This window comes from Heterodontus francisci, chromosome 4 (genome assembly GCF_036365525.1).
Source record: "Heterodontus francisci isolate sHetFra1 chromosome 4, sHetFra1.hap1, whole genome shotgun sequence".
NCBI lineage: Eukaryota > Metazoa > Chordata > Chondrichthyes > Heterodontiformes > Heterodontidae > Heterodontus > Heterodontus francisci.
In genome coordinates, this window is record NC_090374.1 from 126,089,595 (window position 1) to 126,102,895 (window position 13,301).

At 41.2% G+C, this 13,301-nt stretch overlaps 1 protein-coding gene across 5 annotated transcripts in view; it reads right to left on the reverse strand.

The window, feature by feature from the left end:
- Nucleotides 1–13,008, reverse strand: part of sema4d (sema domain, immunoglobulin domain (Ig), transmembrane domain (TM) and short cytoplasmic domain, (semaphorin) 4D) — a 254,692-nt gene extending 241,684 nt beyond the window's left edge. For all 5 annotated transcript variants that reach the window (XM_068030134.1, XM_068030133.1, XM_068030132.1 and 2 more), the window contains exon 1: nt 12,677–13,008. The gene's annotated coding sequence lies outside the window, so the exon portion shown is untranslated. The remainder of the gene's footprint in view (nt 1–12,676) is intronic.
- Nucleotides 13,009–13,301: the final 293 nt, after the last annotated feature.

Consider the following 13,301-nt stretch of genomic DNA (forward strand, 5'->3'; position numbering starts at 1 on the left):
CAGTGGCGCAGTGGTTAGCACCGCAGCCTCACAGCTCCAGCGACCCGGGTTCAATTCTGGGTACTGCCTGTGTGGAGTTTGCAAGTTCTCCGTGTCTGCGTGGGTTTCCTCCGGGTGCTCCGGTTTCCTCCCACATGCCAAAAGACTTGCAGGTTGATAGGTAAATTGGCCATTATAAATTGCCCTTAGTATAGGTAGGTGGTAGGGAAATATAGGGACAAGTGGGGATGTGGTAGTAATATGGAATTAGTGTAGGATTAGTATAAATGGGTGGTTGATGATCGGCACAGACTCAGTGGGCCGAAGGGCTTGTTTCAGTGCTGTATCTCTAAACTAAACTAAACATTTCTTGAAAACACATGCTTTGAATCGAATTGGATGACGAGTGATGTCAGTGATGCTGGGGACCTCAGGAGGAGGCTGAGATGGATCATCAGCTTGATACTTCTGGCTGAAGATGACTGCAAATGCTTCAGCGCTGGTGCCGCATAAAATGTTACTACACAACAGCATCAGGGTGTTGGGGGTAATACATTAGCATGGACAGAGGATTGGTTAACTAATAGGAAACAGAGAATTGGGATAAATGGGGAATTTTCACTTTGAGAAAACTGTAACTAGTGGAGTGTCACAGGGATCACTGCTGGGGCCAGAACCATAAGACCAATATCAGGGCTGTCCAACATACGGCCCACCAAATGTTTCCATCTGGCCCAGAGCCATTCATCATCCTCACCGTGATTGCAGATGAGCAAGTTCCCTTCGTCTTCATACAGAGCAGCCTGTTTAAAAACATCCCAATGGCAGTTTCACAGCAGACAGCTGCTAACATTGGGAATATCTGTTTTACAAAAGCCATGGGTTTTCTGGCAGGTACTGACGTTTTGTTTTAAAAAGCAGGTTGGGGGGGGGGACAGAGGTGGGGGGGGACAGACGAGACAAGACAGACGGAGCAAAGGGGCGAGACAGAGAGAGCGGAATGGGGGAGGTGGGGCTTGGGACAGAGAGCGGGGAACACTTACAGGGAGTGGAAAGCACTGAGCGGGGAGTGGGGAACACTAGAGACACGGGGGTGAAAAGAGAGAAAGAGAGACAAGGGAGTTCGGAGGGAGGGGGGGGGGGGGGGGGGGGGGGGGGGGGAGAAGGAGCCCGAGAGAGGGGAAAGGGAGACAGACAGAGAGAGAGACAGAGAGGGTAGAGGGAGGGAGAGAGAGTCAAAGAGTCATTTACTTACAGCACAGAAGGGGGCCATTTTGTCCACTGAGCCCATGCCGGCTCTCCACAGAGCTCTGCAGTCAGTCCCACTCCCCTGCTCGATCCCCGTGGCCCTGCGAGTCTTTTTCTCTCAGGTTGTTTTAGTTTTTTTAGTTTTTAGTTTTAGTTTTAGAGATACAGCACTGAAACAGGCCCTTCGGCCCACCGAGTCTGTGCCGACCATCAACCACCCACTTATACTAACCCTACACTAATCCCATATCCCTACCACATCCCCACCTGTCCCTATATTTCCCGACCACCTACCTATACTAGGGGCAATTTATAATGGCCAATTAACCTATCGACCTGCAAGTCTTTGGCATGTGGGAGGAAACCGGAGCACCCGGAGGAAACCCACGCAGACACAGGGAGAACTTGCAAACTCCACACAGGCAGTACCCAGATTTGAACCCGGGTCGCTGGAGCTGTGAGGCTGCAGTGCTAACCACTGCACCACTGTGCCGCCCATCCAGTTGTCATCCAACTTTCTCTTGAAGGCACTGATCGTCTCCACTTCCACCACCCTTGTGGGCAGCAAGTTCCAGGTCATTACCACCCGCTACATAAAAAAGTGCTTCCTCATATTCCCCCTGCATCTTTGCACAAAACTTTCAATGTGTCCCCTAACCCTAGAGGGGAGGGCAGGGTGAGAGAGAACGAGACACACACACAGAGCTTTGGGCAGGGGCGGTGGGGAGAAAGAAAGATCAAGGTCTCTCAGGTGCATATCTATCCAGTATACTCTGCATCGCTACATCAAGTCTGCGGGCAGAGATTGACTACTTATGCACGCAAAAAACAATGGCAGATCTATCACTAAATCAGTTTTCAATATAGTGATGAGAAAGTAAGTCAATAAATTAGTCTTCTCATTTAAAGCTTCTTCATAAAAAATGCACATTTGTTGTTGTTTTTATTAATAAGATAACTTTTTTATGCTTTTATCATCTGAAATTTTCTCACCGGCCCCCTGGACCAAGCAAAAATCATATTGCGGCCCTCCACCCAAAAAGTTTGGATAACCTTGATCTATATTAATGACTTGGATGAAGGGACTGAGTGCATTGTAGCCAAATTTGCGAACGATAGAAAGATAGGTAGAAATGCAAGTTGTGAGGAGGACACAAAGAGTCTACAAGGAGATATAGATAGGATAAGGCAAAAATTTGGCAGATGGGAAAATTTGAGAATAGAAAAGCAGATTATTTACATGGAGAGAGACTGCAGAATGCTGTAGTACAGAGGAATCAGGGTGTCTTTGTACATGAATCACAAAAAGTTAGCATGCAGGTTCAACAAGTAATTAGGAAGGCAAATGGAATGTTGACCTTTATTGCAAGGAGGATGGAGTATAAAAAAGTAGGGAAGTCTTGCTACAACTGTACAGGCCATTGGTGAGATTGCACCGAGAGTACTGTGTACAGTTTTGGTCCCTTACTTAAGGAATATACTTGCTTTGGAAGCAGTTCAGAGAAGGTTCACTAGGCTGACTCCTGGATGAAAGGGTTGTCTTATGAGGAAAGGTTGAGCAGGCTGGGCCTATACTCATTTGAGTTTAGAAGAATGAGACACGATCTTATTGAAACATATAAAATCTGAGGGGGCTTGACAGGTAGCTGCTGAGAGGATTTTTCCCTTCGTGGGGGAATCTAGAACTAGGGGGCACAGTTTTTGTTTAAGAGATACAGCACTGAAACAGGCCCTTCGGCCCACCGAGTCTGTGCCGACTAACAACCATCCATTTATACTAATCCTACATTAACCCCATATTCCCATCATTCTCCTACCACCTACCTACACTAGGGGCAATTTACAATGGCCAATTTACCTATCAACCTGCAAGTCTTTGGCTGTGGGAGGAAACCGGAGCACCCGGCGGAAACCCATGCGGTCACAGGGAGAACTTGCAAACTCCGCACAGGCAGTGCCCAGAACTGAACCCGGGTCACTGGAGCTGTGAGGCTGCGGTGCTAACCACTGCGCCACCTGTTCAAAGTAACAGGTCTCCCTTTTAAGACAATGAGGAGTAATTTCTTCTCTGAGAGGGCTGTTAGTCTTTGGAATTCTCTTCTCCAGAGCAGAGGAGGCTGGGTCACTGAATATATTCAAGGCTGAGTTAGACAAGGGGGTCAAGGATTATGGGTGGCAAGCAAGAACGTGGAGTTAAGGTCACAATCAGATCAGCCAGGATCTTATTGAATGGTGTAGCAGGCTCGAGGGGCCGAATGGCCTACTCCTGATCCTATTTCTTATAATTTTCTATGAGTCCTCTTGCCAACTATTAATACTTTTCCACTCTCAACTGTCAGGTCGTTATCTGAATTTCCTCTCAAACCTCAAGAGTGCATACCTTCTTTCTCTGCTCTCAGTTAGATTTCAGGAAACATTGCCTTATTGTTACAATCTTCTGGTACATATCAAGGCAATTCACATCAGAAACTCATTTCATCAAAGTTGGAGCTCTGCCTCTAAGTTTCACAAGGATAGGTTCCATTTGTTATACATTAGAGAGTTGCAATTTGTCATAACATCCCAAGTTTGAATTTACAATTATTTTCTTTTTGATTAAATTTTTCTCGTCAGATCTATTCTGTTTCTAAACATGTTTCACTATTGACCCATTTTGGACTCAACCTGTAAACGCTGAACAAACAATGCATTGTGTACAAACGAGCAAAATGCAGCAGATATTTCCAAAAATATTTCAATCTATTATTCTTTGCATTTCCCAATTCTCTCTCCATTTCCTCCTTCCTCTACTAAATATGTCGATTCTTACTGGAATACAGTTCCATAGATACAGGTGGCCCTCCCATAACTGACCCATTCTTCACATGAGTTCTTGACAAAATGTCTGTTGGCGATTCAAATATGAAGCAGAATCACAGCTAAGCCCAATTATGTCCTCAATCACAGAACCAATTTTTACAGCACTGGAGACCATTCAGTACATTGTGTCTATGTCACTTATTGCAAGAGTAATCCAAAACTAATCCCACTGCTGCACTCTCCCCATAGCTCTTCCACTGCTTAAAATACTTAGCCATTTCTCTTCGATAGATACCATGGCGTATGCCTCAACTATCCCTCTGGCAAAGCTTTCCATGCTCTTGTAATGGCCTGCATAAAAAAAATTTATTCTAACCTCTCAAAAGTTACAACATGGAAGCAAGTCACTCGACCTAGCCAGTCTGTGTCAGTAGTTAACCTCTGAACTAGCCAATAATTCTAACCATGTTTACCTACCCTCTTCCCATATCTCTTCAACCATCTATCCAATCTAATCTTGAACACTAACACAGTTTCTGCCTCAAATACTAATCCTAGAAGTGAATTCCACAGCCTCACAATCAACATTCCCTCCAATATTTCTTTGTAGTTCACAGGTAATTTATTTAAATATGCCACAGCTTATAAGGTCCATTGCTCACAACTCTGCGTGAAGACATTTCTCCTGCTCTCTTCTAAATCGCTTACATTTAATCTTGTACAGCTGCTCATTCTTGACCCATCAACTACTGGAACCAGTATGATTCTTTCTACCCTGTTCTATCTCTTCATTAATTTTAAACACTGCTACTAAAGCACCTGTAATCTGCATTCTTTTAATTAAAAAAGACTATTCTTCAAGGTTTTCTTCATGTTTGTATTTTGCCTTTCCAGGCAGAATATTGCTTTTCTCTGTTATCTTGATCAAAACATTTTCAACTTCTATTAAACCTTTTAGCCTTCTCTACTCCCGTTGAAATAGTCTCAGTATTTCAAGTTTCCTCATAACTATAATTGCTCATTCTTAACATAATCCTGGTGAATCTATGCTATAACATTATTCTTCTTTCTACAAAGAGGCAGCCCAAGCTGCATGTAGTAAGTCTATCTGTGGTCAAACTACAGGATTTCACACCTCTAATTTATATGATGCCAAATACTATTTAAGGCTTTAGCTACCTGAACTCACCCTTTCAAAGAATTATGTACTGGAGTCCCTAGGTCTCTGCTCATCCAACCCTATTAGTATGTTTTTCCATGGTGTGTATATTTCCATTCCTCATTTTCCTCCCAAAATGTTTTATCTTACATTTCTCTACATTAAATTGCATCTGCCACCTGTCAATCCATTTTGCTAACCCATGTTTTCTTGATGTTTTGCACACACTGCATTGCTGTTTACCAAACCCCTATTTTTGTATTGTCAGTAAATTTCAATATTGTGCTTTCTACACCCAAGCTTAAACCAATATATACACAAACACATACACACGCACGCACACAGAGAACAAAAGTAGACTGAGTATTGACCCCAGGGAGGCACTACCTCCACCAAGTTTGTCAAATATAAATTATCTTGAACAAACTCATGCTGGCCATGCTTAATTATCCCATGCATTTCAAAATGCTAACTAATTTGAACTGTATTTTGAAATGTTGTCACATAGGGAATTGCTCCATATGGTTGGCAGCATAACTGAAATGCCTCTGAAATGGACAGCAAATTGGTTGAGGAAGAAGAGGCAAAGGGTGGTTGGATGCTGAGTTCAATCACCATGGAAGAAGACAACTAATGGATTAACGATGCTGCCAGTTACAATGTACATAAATGACTTGTAAGTGGCTATAGAAGCAAACTTGCAGATGATTTCAAACTGGGACGGACTGTAAACAGGGAACAGACTGACCCAATATAAAAGGACCTGGCTAGATCGAGCAGCTAGGCTGATGAGTGGCAGCTGCCATTTAATGTGGGCAAGTGTAACAACATAAGATTAGGAAAGGATAATGAACAGTGGTAACATAAAGAAAATTGAATTATTCTAGAGGACACAATGCAAGAGAGGGATCTGGGGTTACTGGTGGACAGACAGCCAAAACCACATTGTGTGGCAGCAGATAAGATAGAAAACAGAATTTACAGCACAAATCTTAATAAGGTTCTGAGTTTGCACAGAACACTGGTCCAGCCATAACTGAAGTACCATGTACAATTCTCATCACATTATAAGACATATAAACATTGGAGAGAATGCAAAGGACAACTATAGTAATGGCTTGGATTAGGCACTTGAGTTATGAAGAGAGATTGCATAAGTTGGGAAAGTCAATACTGAAGAGAAAGCTCAGGGTGATGTTATGGGAGTATTGAAGTAAGACAAAATAAATGTCTATGTTTAACATAGCCACAGATCCTACAACACAAAGCCTTTTCAAAAATACACATCCAGAGTTATTAATTTTATTTCAGCATGTGGAATCTCTTTTGCCCCTTGAACCGTGCACTAAATTCCATTAAGTTGAATATTCGGCTTCCAAGGCTCTCGCAATGCTGCTCTGAACTGGTCATAAAGATGACTAAGAGTCTAAGAAGAGTGCAGGTACTTTCCCATCTGGGGAACAGCAAATCCTAACTGAGTGGGAGGCATCTAACCTAAATCCTACCCATCCACAAAAATGAGAAAATGGTTCTCTCAGGATACAAGTCCAGGACCAGACAATAACAAAATATTCCAAGTCCTCTGACATGTTACAAATTTTTAGTATTGTAATGCTACAGCATTATGCGTTTTACAATTCAAAATCTTTTACTGTCCTGAATGACTCAAAAATCTACTCACTTGACCATCCTGCATCTCTGATCAATCTGATGATTAAAACCCAAGTTTGGAATTGCCTAAATATAAAAACAGACAGCAAGAGCTTCTACAAGTGTATAAAAAGGAAGAGAGCAGCTTAATTAAGCACTGGCCCCTTAGAGGATGAGACTGGGGAATTAATATTGGGAAACAAGGAAATGGCAGAGACCTTGAACAAGTATTTTGTATCTGTCTTCAAGGTAGAAGACACAAAAGTAGTAGAAAATCAAAGGGCAAAACGGAGGGAGTAACTTACAACAATCACTAGAGAAAAAGTGTTCGGAAAACTAATGGGATTAGAGGCTGACAAGTCCCCTGGACATGACGGCCTGCATCCTAGGGTCTTAAAAGAAGTATCTGCAGAGATAATGGATGCATTGGTTATAATCTTCCAAAATTCCCTAATTTCCAAAAGGTCCCAGCAGATTGAAAAACTACAAATGAAACACCTCTATTCCAGAAAGGTGGGAGGCTGAAAGTAGGAAACTACAGACCAATTAGCTTAACATCGATCATTGGGAAAGTGCTGGAATCCATTATTAAGGAACTTGTAGCAGGACATTTAGAAAATCACAATAAAACCATGTTGACTCTGCTTGATCGTACGAAAGGGAAATCGTATTTGACAAATTTATTAGAGTCCTTTGAGGATTTAGCAAGCAGGGTGGTTAAAGGCTAACCAGCAGATGTAGTGTATTTGGATTTCCAAAAGACATTTGATAAGGTGCCACATAAAAGGTTACTACACAAGATAAGAGCTCATGGTGTTAAGGGTAATAATTAGCATGGATAGAGGATTGGCTAACAGGAAAGAGAGAGTAGTGATAAATGGGGCATTTTCAGGTTGGTAAACTGTAACTAGTGTAACATCACAGGGATCAGCGCTGGGGCCTCAAATATTTACGATCTATATTAATGACTTGAATGAAGGGGCTAAGTTCATTGTAGCCAAATTTGCTGACAACATGAAGATAAGTAGGAAAGCAAGCTGTGAGGAGGACACAAAGAGTCTGCAAAGGGATATAAATAGGTTAAGTGAGTGAGCAAAAATTTGGTAGATGGAGTATAATCTGGGAAAATGTGAGGCTGTCCACTTTGACAGGAAGAATAGAATAGAAAAACAGATTATTTAAATAGATACTGCAGAGTGCTGCGGTACAGAGGGATCTGGATTTCCTTGTACATGAATCACAAAAGTTAGTATGCAGGTACAGCAAGTAATTAGAAAGCCAAATGGAATGTTGGCATTTATTGCAAGGGGGATGGATTATAAAAATAGGGAAGTCTTGCTTCAACTGTACAGGGCATTGGTGAGACCGTATCTAGAGTACTGTATACAGTTTTGAGGATATATTTGCATTGGAGGGAGTACAGAGAAGGTTCACTAGTTTGATTCCGGGATGAAGTGGTTGTCTTATGAGGAAAGTTTGAGCAGGTTTGGCCTATACTCATTGCAGTTTAAAAGAATGGGAGGTGATCTTATTGAAACACAAGATTCTGAGCTAGCTTGACAGGGTAGATGCTGACAGGATGTTTCCCCTCTTGGGGAATCTAGAACTAGGGGATAGAGTTTCAAAATAAGGGGCCTCCCATTTAAGATGGAGATGGAGGAATTTCTCATCTCAAAGGGTTGTCAATCTTTGGAATTCTCTACCCCAAAGAGCACTGGAGACTGGGTCATTGAATATATTCAAGGTTGAGCTAGACAGATTTTTGATCTACAAGGGAGTGAAGGGTTATGGGGGGGCAGGCAGGAAAGTGGAGTTAAGGCCACGATCAGATCAGCCATGATCTTGTTGAATGGTGGAGCCAGCTCAAGGGGCTGAATGACCTACTCCTGCTCCTATTTCTTATGCTTATGGTATTTCCGAAATTACACCAACTCTGCAAATGTGATGGCATCCTGCTCTAAGTTCTTAGCCCTTCAACTGATTTCACAATTTACAATGGTGTCTGAAAATAAATTAACAGCACAGTGTTTACCGTACATGTGACACTCAAAAAGCAATTCTCTAACTTTGAAAAGTTTTTTTTAAAAAAAAAAGGTGATTTGTAAAATTATTTTTCTGCCCATACAATTGTCGCCATTTTTCAGAGCAAGAATTTAAACATGCTGGTGTCCGACAACATTGAATACCTCACCCGAATGGTCATTCTTTGTACACAAGCTGAGACACCACCAGTAGGCTACTTGATCTTGGTGGACATCATAATAAGCCTGACACTGTATATATACACACACACTTACCAGCTGAAGTCACTGGATAGCAATCAACATCAGTTAACCTAGCTGATCTCCCCCCAGTCCAGAGTTTTGAGTCCAACTAGAGGGCAACAACTGTCGTATATAAAACACAAAATTCGTACAATATTCCTCTTTATAATGTCACTACTTAAAACACTGCTCAACCACTCACAATGCTATAGCAGATTCTGTTTAAAATGAAGTTCTAAGACAGCCCAGTGTGTCAAATTTCAACCTTACAAGTAAACAAAAATGTACTGTAGAAGTTTCATCTATTTATACTACAATCCAGTAGGGATTTAGCTCCCAACTGAAAGAGTACCGCACGAACCTCCGACATTCCAATTTACGATACAACTGCCCCTCTCCAACGACTCAGTTCTCAAACAGCTTAACAGATCTCTGTAAATGCAAAGCCAAGTGCCATGGCAAGGTGCTCTTGATCCCGCTCATTGTTAAGTAATTAGGGCACATAGGGTGGGGTGATCTTGACCTGTACCTAAGAAACTGGATTCTGACCTTTCAGATCTGCAAAGGCATAAGCACAGCCAACACTGGATCTTACTTTTGGGCTACCAGCCATGAACTCTACTAAGAGTCATGCTGTGAACCGCTGCCACTTCCAAAATTCAGTGGCCAGGAAGGTAGAGCAATATGATCACCTATGTTGAGTGTGATGAAATGCAGCATGCACACCATTCCATCATACAGGCTTTTAGTCCAAATACTTAAGTGAACAACTGATATTCTTCCAGACAGTTTCCCATAAAAGTAGGTGTAACCTACACACTCATGTTAACAATACTAAAACTATTACCATCATCATAACAACATGCATATTTATAGCAGCTCTAATGCAGAAAAATGTCCCAAATTGCTTCGCAGAGCTTTAAGGAAAATAAATGCTACGCCAAGGAAGGAGAGGGGTGATCAACAGCTCAGCCAAAGCAGCAGTTTTATGGGAAACAGGTATTAAAGGAAGGGAGGAAAGTGGAGAGGTAGAGGATTCCAAAAATCGAAACGCTGACAGCACAGCCCAAGGTAAATGGAAAGAAAGAAGCACAAGGCCAAAACCAGGAGGAGGTTGGGGAGAGGGAATAACGCTGCAAGTCTGAAGGAGGAGACAGATGCAGGAAGGGGTGCAACCATTGACAGATTTAAATACATGAATAAGATTTTTTAATTTGAGGTTCTGTGGGATGGGGTTGTTGGGTCAGTCAGAATGGGTGATGAGCAAGCAATATTTGGAGTGGTTTCAGACAACAACATCTTGAATAAGCTAAAGTTTATACATTGGCATTCCAGATTTTATTTTTGTTTGAAAGTCTGATGTGGATTCAAAAATGAATCATGCTTTATTAACTGCGACAGCAGTCAAGATATATTGTAGCACCATCTGAGTGTTTGAGATAAAATAAGGAAAATATTCCGTACAAATACTAACAATGCAAACCAGATGAGATTATTCCCACTGGGTTTTCAGGCAATTAATCTCATTGTAGTTATTTGTTTTATGTTTGCAGTGAAAATAAAGTAAATTTTGCAAATATAAAGACCATAAATTGATTCTTTTTTTGTTAAATTTAACCCTGCCCAATTTCCCTCGTCATACTTCCAACCCAAAGCATTCACTTCCTCTACACAGCTGAAATGGCCAAGAGCAGCCAGTTATTTCCACTGCATGTGAAAAAACAATTTCCAGTCAACATCTCCCCTGCAAGGCATAGATGAAATCAAACTCATGTCTCTAGGGAATAGATGCAAAGACATTTTCCACCACCCAAAGGCAGTCTGTTGGCATGGCATTTCTTTGCCTCCCATTTATGACTAGTTATAATTTCACACTAAAAATTATTAAATAAGGTACACCTTTATCAATGAGGTGCTAAAGTATGTAATGCAAAATATATGCATGGCTAATTTTAACATAAATCTAGCCGATGCAGGCTAACAGTAAAAAATGCTACATCTTAAGGTTTATCAATACAGAATATTAACGAGCTTATAATTATAATGGCAAGTTTATGAAAATCTTCCACTTTACAGTGGGAAATGACAGGATTACATCACTTGAGATCGGATGAAATTTATCTAAATCCCAAATAAATCAAAGATTTTTCAAAATTTGACAATCACAACATTCCAAACAAATCTGTAAAGTCTTGAAGATAATGTAATATCCAACTAAACACATCTTTCTGTTTAGAAATGGTTAATAAGATTTTCTAGCATTTAAAAATGTAAAGTAAATGCAAAATTGAGAAATCAAGTTCATCAAAGATTTGTAACTTTAAGAGCCTGTTCATACCTCTGCAAGGCAGTGGGGTTGAAACAGTGCCGCTCTGGATCCACCATTTGTAAACTGCTGATACTTAACTCCTTTTGTCACTTATGTACAAAATAGCTTGATACAAAACAGGGCTTTTAAAGTAGGTCAACTCCCCATTCTCATTTTGTTAACTTCACCTTATATTCTTTCCCTTTAAGTACCCACTCACCCCAAACCAAACCCTTATAACACTGACCGAGAAAGCAGGGAAGTGGCCTATTCCTAGGTCTTTGTTGATGTGACATTCAAACTGCCTACTAGCAGTCATGGAAGAACAATATGGATCGATTTACATTTTAGAGCGAGGCACCTAGCCTCAGCCCACAAACGCTGTGACTTAGATTACTCACATGCTACACCACTAGGCAAATTAAAACATTAGCAGATTTTGTTTGTACCGAATTGTACAAATTCATGACTTGCACTGCCCTTTGGCTTATCTGACTCATAACTTTTGGAACTGTAACACAAACCAAAAATCACCAAAGAATTCCCCTCCCTAGCCCCGAAATGTGAAAGGCTGTGATCGTGTGGACAGTAAATTCCTATACAGCGATCCATATATCTTCCATACAAAAGTGTTTAAATTAAAAGCAATTATTTCTCCACATTACAGATCAACACATTTTGAAAGAAGACGAATATAACTAACTCTTCAAAAGAATCCAAATCTTTCTCCCCACTATTTTGAAACGGTTTCAATGAGGTCGGTGGGAGAGAAGCAGTGCCACAATGTAACCTTCTTCACTTCACTGAAAAAGGCTTTTCATTCCCAGTTTTGAGCTCATGTGTGAGAAACACTGCAGCCACAATAGTGGCAAAAGTAAATATTTAGCCAATTGTCTGTTTACCCAAAAGACCGTGCAATTCAAAATGATCTTCCAAAAGATACACGGAAAATGTGGCGTGACTCATCACACAACCCAACCACTATTTCACTTGGATTTTTTTTAAATGTTTGGTCTTTTGCGCGCGAACAAGCAGACGAGTGTAACTTCAGCAAACTCTACATGGCATAGAATCAGTCCTTGCAAAGTGCTTCAACTCGGTTGTTAACAAACCAAGATTTGCTTTTTTAAAAATTACGTTTTAAAAAAGGAGGCGAGAGCCCAGAAAGAGCAGCGCCGCCAATTGAAACATTTCAATACAGCCCCCACACCTCTGGAAATGCATTTCTACCAAAGAAAAATAAAAAGCGGACGCTGATGTAGGACTTACCGGAAAAGTGTGCAGGAAATGTGCAGCTTGTCCGTGCGCCTACTGCAGCTCCACTTCTGCAACAAGTCCAGTCCCTGTTGGCAGTATGGCGGCTAGTGTTAGAGAGCAGCCTCCGCACGCCTGCAGCCTCCTGTCACAGACAGAGCTAGTTTCCAACACAAGCTGCTTCCCTTTCTCAACAATGTTTGCTTTGGGCGATGTGCATCGAGATGTGAGAGCCTGTAGGTGAAGGAGGGATAAAGTTTCAGCTATCTGAGACCTCTCACAGCTGGATTCACCACTTTATGGCTGATCATTTTCACCTCCCTCTTAAACACAACCCCCTTTTTTGTGCTTCTGTTAATGTTTGCCGTTGAAGTGCAATTGTAGCCGTGGTGAAGTTTATTCCATATTTTCCTTTGCCAAGAGAGTTTTTAAAAAAATAATAGTAAAACCAACCGCAGAATTATTTTCAGTTTTGTGTTTTTAGAAGTAAAATTAAGTTTGTTTTGATTTGATTTCACCCCTTTAGCTACTTTTAAACACCATGCAGATCTTTTATCTGCCACGAGGGGAAGAGTATGAACATGGGCATTCTCCAGAACCGCTTGCCAAGGCTATTCTGAGATAATCATTGCTAGGTTTT